Raw genomic sequence first — 19,897 nt, forward strand, 5'->3', positions numbered from 1 at the left:
GCCATCCCTTTATGACCCAATGGTCACAGAAAGCAGTCATTTGTGGACCTCAACTCCCAGAATTCTCCAGCCAGCATAATTTACTCTCTAGTAATCCCTTCCTCTGTAATCTCTCCACTTAGATCAGAGGTCTTCAAACTCGGCCTCTTTAAGACTTGTGGACTTCAACTCCCAGAATTCTCTGGGATTAAAAAAGTAAATTATGCTGGCTGAAGAATTCTGGGAGTTGAAGTCCACAAGTCTTCAAGTGGCCAAGTTTGAAGACCTCTGCAAGAGAAAGCAGCCCGCCTGAGCCCAACTCTCCGCCTCCAAAATAAAGGTGGTAGCGGAGCACGGAGGAAGTGACCGCTGACCGAGGTCAGCTAAGCACCGAAATTGCCACGGGCGACGCCAACTCCCGCAAAACAGCAGCCGCAGCAGCCCCGTTGCACAGTGAGGTAAAGAGAGTGGGGCGTGGCTTCACTCCTGCTGTCGCGAGATGTCGCTGCCGGCCTCCCCGTAGTCATAGCAGCGACTTGAGGAGAGGGGAGGCCCTCCGTACGGCGGCGCCGTCCTCCTGAGCGGTTCCTCGGGCAACGACGGTGAGTCAGGGTCGGCGGGCGGCGACTCCGGCGCGGGGTTAAAAGCATCGCCAAAGGGAGCTTGATACGCCTCCGCCTCCTCGGAGTGGCTCGTGAAGGGCTTTGGGGAGACGCGGGCGGGCTTCCCCTCAAGATGGAGGGTCCCCGCCTTCGTGCTGCAGCCCTAGTGTTCCTCCTCCCCGGATCCCCCTGCCGCCGCGGCTGAACTGGGGGGGGGGGGCATGCGCAACCTCCTTGCTCTGCGGGACAACGCTGCCGTTCCAGCTCGGTGTCGCCGGCGAAAGCTCCCCACGGCACCCCCGCGGGGAGGAGAGGCGGGCGCTTCCCGAGACGCCCTGACGGGAGCGGGGTCCAGAAGAAGCCATGGTGGACGACGGTCACCTTGGCCTTTGAAGACCCACTCTGCTGCCTCTTGCATTTTAAAAAAAATGCTCCTGGAGCCGGTGGTGACGTTTTCCCCGTCCTAAATCTGTACGAACTCGTCTGTCAGGGCACAATAAAACGATGGCTTTTTAATGCCCCACATCTCTGCTGTTATGACGTTTTGTGCTGCTTGTTCCCACTTTTTTTTTAAAAAAAAACCGGAGATGTACTGTAATATGAAGATGCAGAGATCTTCAAACTTGGCAACTTTAAGACTAGTGGACTTCAACTCCCAGAAGTCTCCAGCCAGCTCTGAAGTGGATCTTATATATAAGGGGCCAACCTATTCGCATTTATTTGGGTTTCACTGATTTCTGCTATAATTACTTCTCCCTCAGTGTTCCCGTGGCGGGATTTTGCAAGGCTGTTAATATACGTTGAAATTATAGACTTCTTTTTAGCTATTAAGTGTTCATTCTAGTTCAATGCACTGCATTATATTTCTGAGGTTTTAGTCAGTATTCAGAGCAGGATGCAAGGCTAGAAACTTACGAAAAAATCATATCAATATGTTGGACAGAATGCTATCATTGTTTGGTTTCGCACATCATACTAGTTGTAATTTGCTTTAAGCATTGTTTGTGGAAGAAATCATAAGGCCACCCCATCAAGAGATAGAATTTTCTCAATATGCTGAGATAAGTTAAATTGCATTATGCATTTGATTCATATTATAGATGAATTGATTTCATATGTAGATTGAAGTGGTGGATAGAGTTGTTAAATTACTGTCTTGAAGTTATCTCTTATAGCAGTGATGGGCAACCTTTTTGGCGTGGTGTGTCAAAAATCGGCAAAAAATCGAGCATAACTCGCGTTGTGTGTCACTTCGACAAAAACATAATTTTGCGCAATTTATAGTTTAAACTACAAAAATGTATAATTGCAATATATAATTGTATTTAATAAACCAAAAACAAATTATTTAACATACCTGCTTAGTAACTTCTTTGTTCATCAGTCAATTTCGTATGTTGCCCTTGATATTATTGAACTTGTTTGGGGTGCCGTGAACCAGCGCTGTGGAGTTGGCTGCTTCCAGCTCCACGTCCTCATCAACATGCTGCTCCAGCCCGCCCCAAGAGAACTCAGATATTCTCTTAATAATTGCATCTTTATTCTGCATATCGTGAAATAGAACTGGCGCACATCTTAGGAGAGTTTCTTTAATAAATTCTCCCTCATTAAGCGCTTTTGCATGCTGAGCTATGGAGTGAGCAATGCTCAAACTTGCAGAGTTTAAATTTGTAGAGCCTTTCATAAATTTAAGGATGGAGTTAGATTGGCTCTTATAAAGGTGTAGCTTCCTGGAAATGTATTCCCTCCTTTCATCCTCACTTTTTTCCAAGAGCTGGGAATGATTAGTTTCAAAATGTCTATTTATATTCCACGTTCTGCTTACTACCGTTTCAGTACATAGAACGCAAAATGATCTGCCATTTTTTTCTATAATGCCATACATCTCGCTCCATGTCTCTTGAAAGGGTCGGCCACTGCCACTACCACTCCCTTTACTTAACCTTTGTTTTTTATTTTTTGGGTGCTCCATCAGTGGGCCAGTGACAGCAGATAGAATTATAGATAGCCAATTAGGGGTTAACTAGCCTAACAAGCTAACACAACCTCCCCCTCACTTATCTCAGTTATTGTGGGCAATTACAAGTCCATGGCACCCCAATAGTTGCTGCTAATGGCGCTCACAGTTCCCGTTGGCACTCCGCTGTTCCCTGCTGTGGTGCAGTCGTAACCGACAGTCCCAGGAGTAGACTCTCTGTGCCGGCCTGACTGGAGAGAGGCGTGCACTGTTCCCGCGCTCCTCTCCTGCGGGTCCTCCCTCGCCGCGCTGATGACGTGTGTGCGCACGGCACGCATGCCTTACCAGCAGCCCCTGCGCTCAGAGAGGGGCGGCGGCGATACAGTAATTGAGTGTGGGCGGGGGAGATCACACGTCCCGCCCCCCCCGTTCCTCCAGCACAGATTCTTTCATCCTCGGCGGCCGTGCAGGAGCCGAGGATGAATCGCATGAAATCCTGTGCGTGTCACCCCAAATGGCTACGCGTGTTAGCACTGACACGCGTGTCATAGGTTCGCCATCACTGCCTTATAGATATAGCATGACTCCTTTGCAAGAGATGAACTCCAAACAGTCAAGATAGAATCTAGTGAGTACATTCTAGAATATGTCACTACACATCTTATCCTTTTTTTCTAAAGTTTGAAGAAATTTTAGATCCTTAATTATCATTAGATATGATTTTGACATTGAAACTAACCTGTTTGCAGATATCCATGTAAAGAAGAAATGAAACTTTTTATCTCCCTTTTTTCAGTTTCTGAGTAGAGTATCTGAGTTAAGGCTAAGAGCAATTAGGGTTGCTGCAGATTATACCAAACAAGGAAGCCTCCAGTTGTGCTTGCTGAGCTATACTTCAAAAGCATCGCCATTTCGCATAACTTCTCTCTTTCAGCTTTTAGACAATTAAAAATATCAACACTTGTAGATGGAATAAAGAGTGCAGAGTTGGGTATGGCTGGACAGATCACCTACTAACAATGAGAGAATTCTTTATGTTCTTTTGGGTGCTGAGTGCCAGAGAAATAATCTTGCCACAGTTATCTATGCTTTGTTAACTTATGTACATTACATGTGAACTTGAATTTTAAAATTCATTCAAAAGAAAAACTCTATATTGCTTAACCAGTGGTATGAGACAGCAACAAGCTGCAGTATTTAAGAGTGATACCACCTCCAATTGTTCTGGAACAGTATACTTGTTCTTAGTCAAAAGACCTAGGAAACAATTCAAGATATAGAATTAAAGTTCTTTGGGACTTACAACTATAATGTACATCAGTGGTCCCCAACCTTTGTGGACCACAAAGGCAGAAAGAGGAGAACCAGGCTGCCGGGCCAGCAGCACATACAGCTTAACTGATACAAGTGGCAGGCTGGTACACATGTGCATGCAGTGCAACTTGTTCAAGTTGAGCTAAGTGTGCCTGCATGGCAGCCCGCTACTCACATGACCCAGTGTAAATAGGCTGTGGCCCAGAGGTTGGGGATCCCTGCTGTACATCTAAACAATTATTTACATATCAGCCCATCTGTATACAAAGTTAATCTAAAAGAGTCAAATGAGTTTACTAGGTAATTGTAATTGTTAACTCTTATGCCCTGAAAAGTCGACTGAAGAGGGTGCAATGTATATATTTCTAATATCTTTAATAGAGACTGCAGCGTAAAACATGACGTAAGGATTCCATTGCATTAGATTTGCAGAGGCTTAATTGCTACAGGGAAGCCCTTTGAATAGGCCTTCAAAGACAATAGCAAGCAGAGCATCTTAGTAAGACAAAGTGAAAAGTTGTCTAAACTGGGATATTGTTAAAAGTCTGAAATAATTAACTGGTTTCTTCTGGGGCAAAAGTAGACTTATACGGTTTTTGGTAGACATAATTACATTTAAACAGATCTGGTAAATTCTTCAGATGAGGCAAATATCGAGGCAAAAGACACAGATAAATGATTTTGAATCGATTTGAATAATGTGGGGAAAAGAAAGAAATGTCATGGCATTGGTCCAGGTTCTCTCTCTTCTTCAGAGTCTGCTAGATAACCAAAAATAGAAGAATATTTTATATGAAAGAAATCAGTTAGTTAAACAAATTTCCCTCTCACTTGTAACAAATTTCAGTCCCTGAATCACTTGAATGGACCTTCAAGCAAAACTGGAAAAATGACATCAGTTAGATTTTTCACTACAACAAAGTTACAGCAAAGCAATGCTTTCGTACAGTGCAAACTGTTATTTGAGCAGCTGTCACCTGTAAAATATGATCTGAAACTGAATGAAAGCCTCAGAGTTTTTTTCCAGCAAAGTATCAAGCTGGACCTAAGGCTTCCACTAAAAACCTATGCAGAAGCTTTGACTAAGCCACACATTCTGGACATGCACTCTGATAAAAGGCAAGTTGTTTTAAAGTAAAACAAAATTGTATGTGATGACTCCCCTAGATGCATCCCCAGATACCTCTCCAGATGTCAGTTTGGAGGAAGATGAACCAGTTGCAGGCATTCAGGATGAGAGTTGGTTGATGGCTCTGAGAGTGATTTGGCTGAAGCATAGCTGCAGCAGGACAGCCTGAGGCTTCAGATGGGGAAAGCACGCAGCTGGTTAGTGAGGAGGAGGAGGAAGAACTGCCTTCTGCACCTGATCTGAGAACGCATAGTGCAAAGAAAAGGCAGGAGCAGCTCTATTTAACTAATCTTTGCTTACTCTTAAATAAGATAGATAAACTGCTCGTTTTAAATATAAACAACTCAGACTTTTCCAACTCAGCAGCCCTGAGTGCTAGCCTTGAGTGCTAACAATGCTAACCTTCATTGAAACATGGCTGGATAATTTGATTAACGACAGCTGCTTGCAACTCTCGGAATTTCAGATTCAAAGAGCAGATAAAATTGCAGAAATATCCAGTAAAAAAAGGGAGTAAATATCTGATTTTATATTAACAACTAATGATGTAAAAATGCCATTATGCTAAAGAAATTTTGTGATGTGGACTTACACACTATTCATTATTTGCACACCCTATTATGTCCCCGAAGAGTTTTTTTCATCCCAGTTGAAGTCTACACACCACTCCAAGCTTGCATAAGCAAGGCATTGCAAACTTTAACTGACCAAATCCTATGGGCTGAACAGAGATATCCAGACTCCCTACTCATTTTATTAGGAGATTTTAACAGTACTAACCTAAGCCAAGAGCTGCCAAGATACATTCAGCATGTCAGCTGTCAAGAGATAAGACTATTTTAGACCACTGTTACTCTACAATAAAAGATGCCTGTCACTCTCTACCAAGAGCAGCTGTGGGACACTCTGATCACAGTTTCATTCACCTTGTACCTGCTTATAGACAAAGACTTAAAATCATAAAACCAGTAGTTAAAACAGTGAAATCCAGACTGAAGAGGCAAAGTTAAAACTACAGCTTGCTTTGACTACACATACTGGAACATTTTTGAAACTGCCTCGGGGAACTTGGATGAACTCACTGACACTGTGACATTATACATTAGCTTTTGTGAGGACTTATGTGTGCCGATAAAACCTTATCCATCTACATTAATAATAAACCAGCGAAGCTCAAACATCTATGCCATGCCAAAGAGGAAGCTACAGGAAAGGAGATAGTATGCTGTACAAACAGGTCAGGGATGTATTAACGAGATCAGGGCACCAAAGAAAAAGCTGAGGACTCGCTCTCTACAAATGAACCAGCAAATGTGTAAAAAAGTCTGAAAATATCATAGACCTCCCTCCCTTGCTGAAGAGAATTTGCAATGGGCAGATAACCTGAATATGTTCTACTGAAGGTTTGAGAGGAGCCACTGGTAACTATCATTACCCTCTCCGTCTCAGATATACGAACAACAGCCAAGTCCTCTACAACTGACTCCATCCCTCTGGACCCCCCATCTCTGGTGATCACAGAAAATGATGTACGTGCTCTATTTCCCAGACAAAAGGCTGGAAAAAAGCACCAGGCCGAGATAGGGTAACTTGCTCTTGCTTGAAAATTTGTGCTGATCAACTGGTCTCCATCTTCACACTCATTTTTAAAATATATCTGGATATGTGTTATGTTCCTTCTTGCTTCAAACACTCTGCTATCATCCAGGTACCCAAGAAACTTCCTCAAGGAATTGAATGACTACAGATGAAACTACAGACATCTGTAGTTATGAAAACCTTCAAAAGTTTAGACCCATTGCAATTTGCCTACCCTGCAAATAGATCAGCAGATGGTGCTGTCAATTTGGCACTGCACTACATCTTACAACATCTTGAATCCCCAAAGTCCTAAGTAATGGTCCTTTTTTTAGACTTCAGCTGTCAAGGGCTGGGGAAATCTGGAGATTCAGGCAGTTCAAATGAGTATAAAGATTTATTGCAAGCTTAGGTCGCTACAAGAATTTGGCCCAGTGACCATTAAGGGAATCTGCGGAAGTTAAAAATGGAATTCAAGGTGGGCTGGACTTAGATCTCTTGTGGACACACAGGGACTCATGACTTATGATACGTTTGGGCTCAGTCTTTTCGTCGACATCAGCTTGGCATTCAACACCAACATTTCAGAAATCCTGTCTAAAATGACTCAGCTAGCTGTACCTGACACCCTTGTAGATAGATTATAAGCTTTCTAACATATAGGAAGCAGCAGGTGAAGCTAGGGAAAATCACACTGAATACCCATCCAATTAGCACAGGAGCCCCAAGTACTCTGTCCATTACTTTTCTGAATGACTGCATCTCAAAGGAACCCTCTGTTAAAATCCTAGCATTTGGAGATGATACAATAGTCATTGGTCTCATTTGAGACAATGAGTCTGCATAGAAATGAAAGGTAGATCAACTGGGACTGTGGTGCAGCCAGAACAATCGAGCTGAATACTCTTAAAACTGTAGAATTAATAGTAGTCTTACAATATTAGACAACAAAGTATCAACTGTAGAGACTTTAATGTTTCTAGGTTCTATTATCTCCAAGGACTTGAAATGGACACCTAACATTAGAACCATCATTAAAGAAGCCCCACAAAGTATGTTCTTCCTGCCTCAACTCAAAAAGCTCAGATTGCCCAAGTATCTACCGATACAGTTCTACAGAGTAATTATTGAGTCTGTCATTTGTACCTCAATAACTGCCTGGTTTGGCACAGCAACAGATACAGACTTCAATGCCAGTTTAGTATTGTCTGCAGATTTGATGAGTTTCCCTTCTATTCCCTCATCTAAATATAAAGATATTGAAGAGAACTAGGTCTAAAGGAGAACCTTGGGGTACCCCACTGCTTACTTCCCTCCAGGATGGATTTGATTTAAGTCTAATTGATTTAAATTCAAATTGATTTGATGAAAAACCCTATATTGCTTAACCAATGGTATGAGACAACAAGCTGCAGTATTTAAGAGTGGTACCACCTCCCATTTTTCTGGAACAGCATACTTATTCTTAGTCAAAAGACCTAGAAAACAATTCAAGATATAGAATCAAAGTTCTTTGGGACTTATAACTATACTGTACATCAGTGGTCCCCAACCTTTGTGTCTTGATGGCCCAGTTGGGGGCAGGAAGAGGAGAACCAGGCTGTATGAGTGCCGGGCCAGCAGCACATACAGTTCAACCCATATAAGTGGCAGGCTGTTACACATGTGCATGCAGTGCAACTTGTTCAAGTTGAGCTACGTGTGCCTGCATGGCAACCCGCTACTCACAGGACCCAGTGTAAATAGGCTGTGCCCCAGAAATTAGGGATCCCTGTTATACATCTAAACAATCATTTATATATCAGCCCATCTAAATCAAGATTTAAATCACTAGTAAAAAGGCTTGATTTAAATCAACTCGATTTAAATCATACTTTTTAAAGGGCAACTATGTGCTGTGAAATTGTGTGAATGCATCAATACAGTGGATGTTATCTCAGCTTGCAGAACTTGGATTCATTGAATGAGTTTATGTAAATATTGCAGAATATACAGCTTCATGCTACATAACTAAGTTCCATTTCATGCTGAATAAACTAAATAATTAATGTATCTTAAATGGAAAACTATCTATAGATTTTTATTCCAAAATCATTTTATTTAAAAAAATCTGATTTAAATAAAAAACATTTAAAATTTAAAAATCCGTTAAAAAATCATCAATTTTTATCCTGCTTCTCCATATAGATGTAGTTCCATTAAGGACTATTCGCTGAGTACGATTTATCAACCAGTTGCAAATCCATCTGGTGGTGATGCTTTCCAGAACATCAATAGCGGAGTGAAATTCATGTTTTTATCTTAAAAACAGGATGGAGAAATGGTGGATTTGATTTAAATCAAGCCGATTTAAATCACAATTTAAATCATGATGTAAATCACTAGTAAAAAGGCTTGATTTAAATCAACTCGATTTAAATTATAATTTTTAAAGAGCAATTGTCATCTCTGTCCTGCAGAAGCTCCTCCAATGACCCACTGTTGACTCACCAACAGTCCCATTCAGTTTAATGGGATAGCTGGTGATGTAGCAGTGACATAAGATGAGGGACGTGGCAGGCAACAGATGAGTGGATGTCCGCTAAAAGACGCTGCCATAATAATGGATCTGAAATAACAGGTGTTCTTTAATATTATATTTATAAACTGCTTAGAAGGTTTCACTTTCATTTTTACTGCTTGCCTTTCCTCCTCACACTTAGAACCTGATGGTACAGATGCATTTCTCTTAAACAATCCTAGAGTTTGTAGTGTACCTAGATTTGCAAAACAATGGAATAAAGGAATATTCCTGAACTTTGTTTTGATTGATCTCATGGTTACTCTGAAATTGTGTGAATGCATCAATGCAATGCATGTTATGTCAGCTTGCAAAGCTTGCAATCATTGAATGAGTTTACCAAAAGTGTACTGTATTTTTCAGAGTATAAGATGTTCCGGAGTATAAGACACACCTTAATTTGGGGGGAGGAAAATAAGAAAAACAATCTGCCTCTACCTACCAGCATCCATGGTATTCATCTGGCTAGCATCCTGTCAGTGTGTGAAAGAATTGAGGTCTGTTTGGAAACAAACAGTATTTGCTGTGTGAGCAACAAGGTAGGAGACAGCAAGGAGCCTGGGCATGGCTTGTTCTGTACTAAAGCTGCATGCTGTGTTAATATCTGAAACAAACTGAAAGTGAAACTCCTCTGCTGAACTACCACATTGGAAAAGCTGCTTTTGGTATTGTATATTTACTTAATGTGTTATATTATATATAAAGAAGTTATTGAATCCTGCTGAATCAAACCTCTTGTGTGTGCTTTCTAAGTGTGATTGCTGCTGCAAACTGTGACACGTCATTGCAGCAAATAGGGAACAGCCAAGTCTGCCCCTGAAGAGTGTTCGAAGACTTCAGTTAGTCCAGAAGGCAGCCGTGTGAGCTATAATGGGTGTACCTAGGTACACCTACGTTACACCTATCCTCCGCGAGCTGCACTGGCTTCCCATTGGTCTCCGGACACGCTTCAAGGTGCTAGTCGTTACTTTTAAAGCCCTACATGGTACCGGACCTGGCTACCTGAGAGACCGCCTCCTGCCAGTTACCTCCCAGAGACCCATAAGATCGCACAGACTAGGCCTCCTCTGGATTCCATCTGCCGGTCAATGTCGGCTGGCGACTCCCCGGGGGAGGGCTTTCTCTGTAGCTGCTCCGGCCCTATGGAATGATCTCCCCGTTGAGATCTGGACCCTTACTACCCTTCCGGCCTTCCGCAAAGCGACCAAGACCTGGCTGTTCCGGCAGGCCTGGGGCTGTTGATTTATCCAGCCCCATCCTAAGTTATGAATGTTGTGGAATTTTTAGTGTTGTTTTTTTATTTTTTGTATGTCCCCCCCCCCTTCCTTTTTTACCTGTAAGCTGCCCTGAGTCTCTCGAGAGTGGGCGGCATACAAACCAATTAAATAAATAAATAAATAATAAATAAATAAATAAATAAATAAATAAGTAAGTAAGTCAGCTTCAGCACATTATTGCAGCCTTATTCAGCATGAACAGCTGATTAACCAGTAGATCGGCCTTCCGGAATACCCCAATCAGCTGTTCCAGGCTGCAGGGCTTGACAGACCATCGCCTTCTCTGTGCCTCGCATTTTTGGCTACAGTGTGTAGGACGTACCCAAATTTTCACCCTCTTTTGTTGGGGGGGGGGAGTGCATCTTATATTCAAAAAAGTACAGTAAACATTGCAGAATATATAGCGTCATGCTACATAACTAAGCTCCATTCCATGCTGAATAAACTAAATTATTAATGTTTTAAATAGAAAAGTGTCTTTAGATACATTTTTACTCCAAAAGCATTTATTAAAACAGCTATTTCCAGTGGGGAAAACAGGACAAAGCAGAGTGCGGGGAAATATTTTCCTTTGCTATATTTCCAGTCTGAATTAGTCTATGGCAGGGTCCCTATAGGAGAGCCCTTTTAAGGATTATGTATTAAAAGAAAAGGAATTAATTTACCTCTGTTCTTAAATGTTAATGCTATTGCACATAAAAAATAGAGGAGCTCTTATCAACTATCAGAGCCATCATTTTGACAGTTTTGCTGTACTGTTGTCTGTTAAGTTGCTAACTTAACAATTGCAATGATTCGCTTAACAACGGGGGCAGGAAAAGTTATAAAATGGGGCAAAACTCATTTAACAAATGTCTCACTTGGCAACATAAATTTGGGGTTAAATTGTCATAATTCAAGGACTACCTGTATTGCACCATAATTAAATAGCTTTATTTTAACAATAGAAGCAACTTTGTACTTTATTATATTTTGAGACGTGCTATTTTTTCACTGATAAAACTAATAAAAATAAAACATAAAATTGGACATATTTTCTATAATAATGTGAAAATGCTATGAAATTTGGAGGATTTCCTATGTTACAAGCACAGGGTGGGGCATCTTGGGCAGGTACGTGATCTGAAATACATGCCCTTTAAGTATAATCTTTGTTGTCATTGTACTTAAATACAACAAAATTGGTTGTAAATCTTTATAAATCTTAAACTAGATTACCCTTATGGTCTTGTTACACATTGAATTGAAAGCAGTTATTGGAATTCTCTCCAATTCTCTGATAGTGACTCCTTTGCTTTTTCTCACTAAACCCCCTTCTCTGAACTTTTATATCGTTATGGATTTTTTGTTTTTTATGTTGCCAGATGAGGAAAGTGTGATACTATTCTCTTTTATTAAATTAGTGAATATAATACAGAATGGACAATAAGTGAAACAATGCAGCAATGCATATATGTGTGTTTCTATGACCAACTCTACTGAGTAGTATAAAATGTAGAATGAACCATAAAACATAAGCAAAAATAAATATAAACATCCTTATTAAGTCATCATGACTTAATGACTACAGAGAATCAAGAATAAAGTGTTACACTGGCTGTGCTACTTGTGAATTGAAATCCAAAAGATCCCCAAATAGATCAGTTGCTTAGGAACCAAAAATTGTTTCCTGAAAGCCAGAAATTCATTGTACCAAAATTTACAGCTTCTGTCCAGGAGGTGTAATAATATAGATTGTTCCCATGCTCTTATTGATTTTCACCATTTATTGCTAGTTTTGTAACTTTGTGTATTTATAATAAGAATAAATGTTTTGTTTAGAATATTTTGAAATCCGTTTAAATATGTGAGATACGTTGTCTTTTTTTGTGTATTTAGAACAGAATTATAACAATAATAGTTTAATATTTTTGCCTATAGTGGAAGAGCTTTGGATTGCAATCTGTATTTCATCTCTATAAATTTCTAAAAAGAACTTGCATTATGACAGTGAAGCAGAGAGAAAGAATGTGTATTATGGGAACATATTTCAGAGTGCGATATAGCACATTGGCAAAGGCAGTCTTTGTCACTTTAAAAAAATAGCCTGCTTTATTGGAGGAGGTGCAATTTCTTAAGAATCAGGTGCATGTCTATAGCAATGATGTCATCTTTCATACTGGACCTGCTTGAGAGAGAGATTCATAGGAGGAAATTATTTCCTAAATGCAGATTCCTGGCTGAGAGGAATAAAGAGTAGTTGAATACAGGCAGTTTGTGAGTATGAATAATTAACTACCGTTTTCAGGAATGAATAGCCATGTGAAAATGATACAATAATCTATATGCAAATATGGAAAGTGAGATATTCAGATACATAGATACATATATATTTGATACCAATGCTTAGAGGTAACCATTCACATTTTCCTTCCTAGTGACAGGAACTGTCATATGCGTTGTTGTTTTTTAAAGCATGCTGTGTGGCTTATTACAGAATTTTGCCTGTTTCAGACTTGAAGGCATTGCTGGAACACTCAAATATAATATAGTTCTGTATATAAAGAAAAAATTGAAGTCCTTAAGTTCTACTCATACAACTGAAGTTTTTAATTAAAGTATTGCAAATGTAATGCACGCAAAATTGATTTTTACCTGTAGTTGCTTTTATATTTATATTTATTTATTTTGGGTTTCTTTTTTATATTACCTAGATACAGTCTTATTTCATTATATCACATATAATCTTGTTTGTGTGTGTGTTTTACAATTAATTTTGAATTTAAAATATGAGAGAAAGGCTAAAATTTACCTGAATATACTATTCATTAATTTTCTTGTGGTTTGCTAGGCAATTCGTGTTATTTGTTTGCATTTATTTGAGGTGTAATAGAGGCCCCACAAGACTTTTCAGCCTTTGCAACCTTAGTAAAAACTTGATGTTTTCTTGGGAGGCATAGAAATTTTGTGTAGAATAAAAATTATTTCAGTACATAGACTAGAAAAACAGTAATCATGCAACTTCAGTGAATTTTGTAGATACAAATATGAGATGCCATATTTTCTTTTAACAGAAAATTACTATAACTAACAGAGGAGGGGAATATTATGTACTGTGGGAATGACCTTGGAAGAAACAGGAAGGGGTGTGGAAAGAAATGCTGCCTAGAGAATAATCAGATCAAAGTGTGAGAAGCCTGCCATTGAATAATAGGTGAGAAAGAGAAAGGATCTCCCTAACTAATTAGATGATAAAAAGAGATGGTGGGAGATTTGTATTTTCAGACTTGCACAATATTCTTTTAATGCAGCCACATAATGAGTTAGCTAATCTTGCATGTACCCTGTCTGGTTCTTCTTCTTTCTGGAAGGAGAAAGGATCCTATAATCTCTCTTCCCCCGTATCCCAAGAGCTTCATTGGATTCCAGCAGTTGGAACTCATACAAATTGGAGCAGCCAAGAAATCCCTTTCATCAGGAGGGAAGCAGAGAGGAAAGTATCATGGGGTTTGCTTTTACTGTGGGATCCCAGGGCACTTAGACAGATCACGGCCAATAAAAACACCAGCAGCTGTGGCCTCAACTGGAGCAACATTGATACGATGCCTTGTGTGTTCTTGGGTAGTTACTGGAAGAAGAATGGAGTGACACAGTTATACTTTGTTCTCACAGACCATAACGTGTTTCCTCTGGATGGTGATGCATTGGAATGTGAGAAAAACCTTGGAAGATGGGAGGAAGGGACGCTGCCTAGGGAATGATCAGATAAAAGGGGGAAGAGTCTACTATTGAGTAAGGGGAAGAAAAAGAAACTTAGAAAGGTTCTGTCTGAATAATCAAGCGGTAAAAAGAGACTAGGAGACTTGTACTTCCAGATTCACAAGTTTCTGTTAAAGTAGCCTTATTATAGAGTTAGCTTATCTTGTCATGTTTCCTATCTGGTCTACTTGGGAGACTGACTGACTGTGTCAGGGCGACCGATGCCCTAATACAGTGTTTTTCAACCTTTTTTGTGCAAAGGCACACTTTTTTCATGAAAAAAATCACGAGGCACACCACCATTAGAAAATGTTAAAAAAAATTAACTCTGTGCCTATATTGACTATAGGCAGGTGTTTTTCCCACGGCACACCTTACACTATGTCACGGCACACTAGTGTGCCACGGCACAGTGGTTGAAAAACACTGCCCTAATAAAAGCAGGCACCTCAAGCAAAGTTTCAAGAAAAATCCAGTTGTTTATTAGGAGCGCCCTGCCACACGGACCAAGTGAAGCCAGCTGTAACTTCACTCAGTTTGTACCTTGCCTCTGGCCCTGTTTCCCTCCTTCCCCCAAGGTGTGTCATCAGTCACATTCCCCAACAAGCAATTTTGTGGGTCGTAGAAGTCACTCCCTCCAGCCATTGTGGGTCTCCATGGAGATGGCCTTGACTTCAGCCAGATCCAGCTCCAAAGCGCAATTCCCCATCCCCCTACCTATGGCAACTCAGGAGCAGGTCAGGAAAGCTTTGCGAGTTGACAGACTGAATGAAATCCCAGTTGAATCCACATGGATATCTTATAGAGTATGTCTGAATCTACAGGTAGTCTTTATTTAGCAATCACAATTGGGACCACTGTGATTGCTAAGGATTCTAGGTCAGTTTTCCTTTGTTTTACAGATCTGTAAGGGTCATAAATGTGAGGATTAGTCATAAAGTTACTTTTTCATTTCTCCTAACTATAAACACTCTACAAGGCAGTCAGTGAATAACCTGTATGTAATTAAATGATAATACACTATATAAGTAGAAACAAAAAGCAATGAACAGCTGTAAAGTATTTCTTCAAAAGTTGTTGTTTACTTTACATATAAAATATAATTTCTTGGCTACAAAGATTTTACTGAAAACTTTTGTCATTAAGGTCTGAAAATCATTCATCTTGAAATTTACCTTTCTGCTTTCTATCCATTATCCCACTTGGTCAAGATCTTTCTGAACCTTGACATTGTCTTCTAAGGTCTTCTCTGTCATTGTGTCAACAAATTAAATTATGATACTGTCTAGCCTATCATAAATATATTGAACAACATAGAGCCCCTCATACAACATTTGCTTCCAGCATGATAGTGAGTTCATTTGTTGGGTACCAATATAGCAATAGCACTTAGACTTACATACTGCTTCATAGTGCTTTTACAGCCCTATCTAAGAGGTTTACAGAGTCAACATATTGCCCCCAACAATCTGGGTCCTCATTTCACCCACCTCAGAAGGATGAAAGGCTGAGTCAGATATTTACTTCTTCTGTGTTTATTTAATTATCTTACAGTCTATAAGATAATTAAATAAATACAGAGGTAGTTGAATATGCTGACTCTGTAAACCTCATAGATAGGGCTGTAAAAGCACTATGAAGTGGCATATAAGTCTAAATGCTATTGCTATTGCTATACTTTGACCTATTCCTTCTTCCATTTAGTTGCCCATTATTGGTTGTCACTAATCCTGAATATCACTCCATTCCCATTCTTATTGGCAATTCACTGTTTTGGGGTATCTCTCTCCCTCTCCCCTGGATTCAGTTTAAAACCCTTTGGACAGATTTTCAGTTGCTCATTCTTTTCAATTTTTGTGAAATACTATCCATCATTTGCTAGAACTGTCACCATGGAAACATCCCTTGATCAAAAAACATGAACTGTTCCCATTGACATCCATGTAGTAAAGTGACCATCACACAATCTTCAAGATTCTGCATCAGTAGAAAGGAGGGATTGTCAATGAACTTAAAAAGTCTTAGGAGTTTCCATCAAATTCCAATGTCACCTGGCAAAGATAAAATGCTTCTGTTAATGAAGGTGGAGGTTGGTTGTGTCTACTAACAGTTATCTGAAAAGTAATTTTCATTTATCTGAGAAAGCACACCAAGTAATTTTACAGTCATTAATGTCTGAGAATGAGATGAGATTTTTATGTAACCAGGGTGGAAATACCTACTGCTGCTTTTCTTTGAGGGGAGACAGTTTTGTGGAGATATCTGTGCTTTGAAGTAAAGCACAGATTTCTCCACAAGGAAGACTCTTCTTTTATGAGTTATTTGATATTTAGTAGCACGAGCAACAGTTGATGGTGGTTGTTTCTCAAAGGACTTGCAAGAATTAAAGCAAAGGTTAATTTTGAGACCTTAGAACAGGGGTGTCAAACTCAAGGCCCATGGGCTGGATCTGCCTGCGGGGTGCTTAAATCTGGCCCACCGGGCCAGCCTGGAAATAGCAAAGGACTGGCCCACGATGCCTCTGGCAGCCAAAATGGGGCACAGAGGGGCCACACGAGGCCCTCCCCATGCCCTCAAAGATCCGACCCTCAAAGAAATCCAGTTTGACACGCCTGCCTTACAACATTGCTGACAGAAGCTCGGTTCAATTTAAAATCCAACTAATAAGAAATCGGAAGAATTTTGGGGTATGAGGTCCAGTGCAGGAAAAAGAAAGCTATAAGGGAAAATAAAAATAAAAATTAGAAAATAACTTTAAGATTTACAGATAAATATATATTGTATATTGGTGAAGTTTAAGAAGACTGTAACAATAGTAAGGAAGACTGTTTCAGGTGGAAAGTGGGAATAAAATTCCCAAAGAATATATCTATCAAGTCAGGTAGCATGGAAGGCCTTTTCCTTAACTGCATTCTGGTGGGAGCTAGGAAGCATGTGGACTACATTTTCTCCTGAGATTATACAGTCTATCTTTGTAGACTTCCAGAATGCTAACTACAATTTCTAAAGAGAAAAAAATATCAAACTCTGATAATATTGATTCTGGAAAAGGTACACACACAATAATAAGTTCTTTAAACAGTTGATACAGTATAATGAAAAATATATTTATCTTACTAATGGAAATAGTATAAGAATTGAAAGTAATATTTGGAATATAATAATGCAAATGCCGACAGTAAAAATGTGCTATCAGATAATGTTTTATATCTTCCAGAAGGAGGATTTTTGCAAATGAGATACAAATATAATCTCACCATTTCCTTTTGATTTCCTGGAACTGATTGCCTGTTCGCTGGCCAAATCCAAAGAAGAATATGCCAATAGTATCATTCTGGTGCAGCAACTTTATTCTTGGATAAATCTCCATCACCATAAGCTGTATAGGTGGTAAAAAAGGAGAAGCCTTGTATGTTACTTTGTGTTTATATAGTCATAGAAACCCTACTTGCCAACTCTTGCTGATCACAGTATTTAAGGGAGCCAATTGTTCCACAACGTTATCTTAATTACCAAAGATGAAGACTTTCAACAATAATCTTACTATACAAGATAAATATGACAGATTATTTTATTTTATTATTATATTTTATTATATATTTTATTATTATTAAATTTGTATATTGCCTGTCTCCCAATAACTTTGAGCAGTTTACAAGTTTCCAGTTGAGTGAAGCAAAAGAGACTGAACACTTCAATTTTGCATTTCCTGGAGTAAGACTTGGAGAGGTCCAAGCCTAAGAGACAAAATGTAATTTGTACTGATCAGCTTTCTTGTTATTTGCATATGTTTTCATTTTAAAATTTACTTATGTTTGTTAAGACTTCTCATATAATATACATTTTTTAAAAAAAAACACAAAAATTATAATAAAAAGATAACTAAATATATAAATTACCTCTGTCATCTTTCCAAGAGAAAATTATATTTTATTGTCTCTTCTCTCTTGAATATTTCACAAATTTCTTCATCCCATCATTTAATCCATATTATTTGCATATATTTTCTATTAGCTTAGGGAAAGATTTAAGTCCCTAAAGTCCAGTAAACTTTCATTCATTTAATAGATACTTCATAATGTTTTACCCCTATTAGCTATGTAATTGTTTTGCCTTACTCATTTTCATCTGTTAGTTGCAGATATTACTGCAGTATTGATGCCCTGCAAAAAAAATCAGTTGACAATTTATTATAGATGAGCTATATATAATATTTGCCAATATGTTGCTGTTGCCAAGGTTTTCCATCAGAAAAAGAGTTAACCTTAAGATAGTATATTAAAGAATATAATAATATGGGCAGAGATAGAATACCATTCATGCCTTTATTTGAAACAAAATAACAAACAAAAAGCTCAAATAATACTAGTATGCACTTTTTAAATAAAGATTGCCTAAAATGTATGCAGAATTGAGAGGGTGAGTTTTGCAGCTGTTGGTATCACTCTATCAAATCAATATACAAGCTTAACTTCCTTTCTTTGTCATTTTTTTTTACTGAATTCCTTTTCTAAAATCAACCTTTTTTCATTCCCCTCAGGCAGGAAATGATAAAAGCAGAGTAAGAGTCTTTTATGAATCTAGTTGAGCAGGATCATAGTATAGGAGTGAAAGTAGGGCGTGTGATAACATTCGACGCCAGGGCTCTGGATGCAAACTTGGTGGCATTGAGCATGGTGTCCACTGAATACTCTACCGCTGCTATTATCTTGAATCTAGCTTCGCAGGGGTGGGGGGGGGGTAATCTGGCTTGGAGTTTGCAAAGCCAGAGGATGGATGCCTTATTGAAGAAGGATGCCGACATGGAAGCCTTGATGGCCCATGCTGTGGCCTGATGTGTTTTGAGCAGACTTTCTCTGACCTCTTCTCCTCTGCCTTAAGCCCTTCTAGGAGGTCTGGTGGGAGGACAGAAGAAGAGGTAAGAGAGGCCACTGGGGTAACTACTGGGGGCAGCTTGAAGAACTCAAATGCTGGGTCTACTGTATACAGCCTCTTATCAGTGCTGCTTGGGGTCGCAGAGTCACCCGGTTGCACTCACTGTCTCTGAACAACACCCTGAAATAGGGGCGGAGTAGGGACAATTTCCTGGATTGGGATTTTCTCATCAAAGAAGCCCTTGATAGGATCCTGGGGCGCTTTAGTGGCTGTATCAAGACCTGCGGATACCCCAACTTGGGTAGAGGCTTTGGCCTTGAACAAAATAGATTTAAGCAAGGTCGGTTTGAAAAGCCCCTGAAACAAAGGGGTCTCATTTACGAGCCCTTCATCTGCCAAATGTTCCTGAACATCCAAATCATCCCCACCCAATACAGAGCCCTCACTGGCCATGGAGGGATGCTGGGCCTTTTACCTGCTCCTCTTCCTGAACAGCGGGAGATTGCAGAGCTAACCGGCAATGAGTGCGCCTTTCTTGCTGTAGCCCCTTGGCTATCTCCTGTGAAATGGCCTTGGCTATAACTGCCTACATCTCAGCGGAGAGCAGGGGTCCTTGGTCCTCCACCGTGCGAGATGGTGGCGCTGGTGGGATCTCAGGAGAATCTGGGGCCTCCGATGGGAAGATCTCCATCTGTCCTCCCTGATCTAGAGGAGGACAGGCAAGCAGATCCCCAGCACACACACACACACACACACACACACACACACACACACACACACAGAAGGCCTAGGCGAGTCAGGACAGCCTGAGACATCATCCGGGGATAAATCCTGGCCCCCATATTCGCTGTCAGAAATGTCAATGCTCTGCTTTGGGGGGGGGAGCCT

General features: G+C 39.9%; 1 protein-coding gene across 1 annotated transcript in view; it reads left to right on the forward strand.

Moving 5' to 3' along the window:
* Window positions 1-290: 290 nt before the first annotated feature.
* The window catches only part of USP54 (ubiquitin specific peptidase 54), a 108,978-nt gene continuing 89,371 nt past the window's right edge, over window positions 291-19,897 (forward strand). The window contains 1 exon segment of the mRNA XM_032231577.1: window positions 291-581. The gene's annotated coding sequence lies outside the window, so the exon portion shown is untranslated.

The sequence above is a fragment of the Thamnophis elegans genome, chromosome 15 (genome assembly GCF_009769535.1).
Source record: "Thamnophis elegans isolate rThaEle1 chromosome 15, rThaEle1.pri, whole genome shotgun sequence".
NCBI lineage: Eukaryota > Metazoa > Chordata > Lepidosauria > Squamata > Colubridae > Thamnophis > Thamnophis elegans.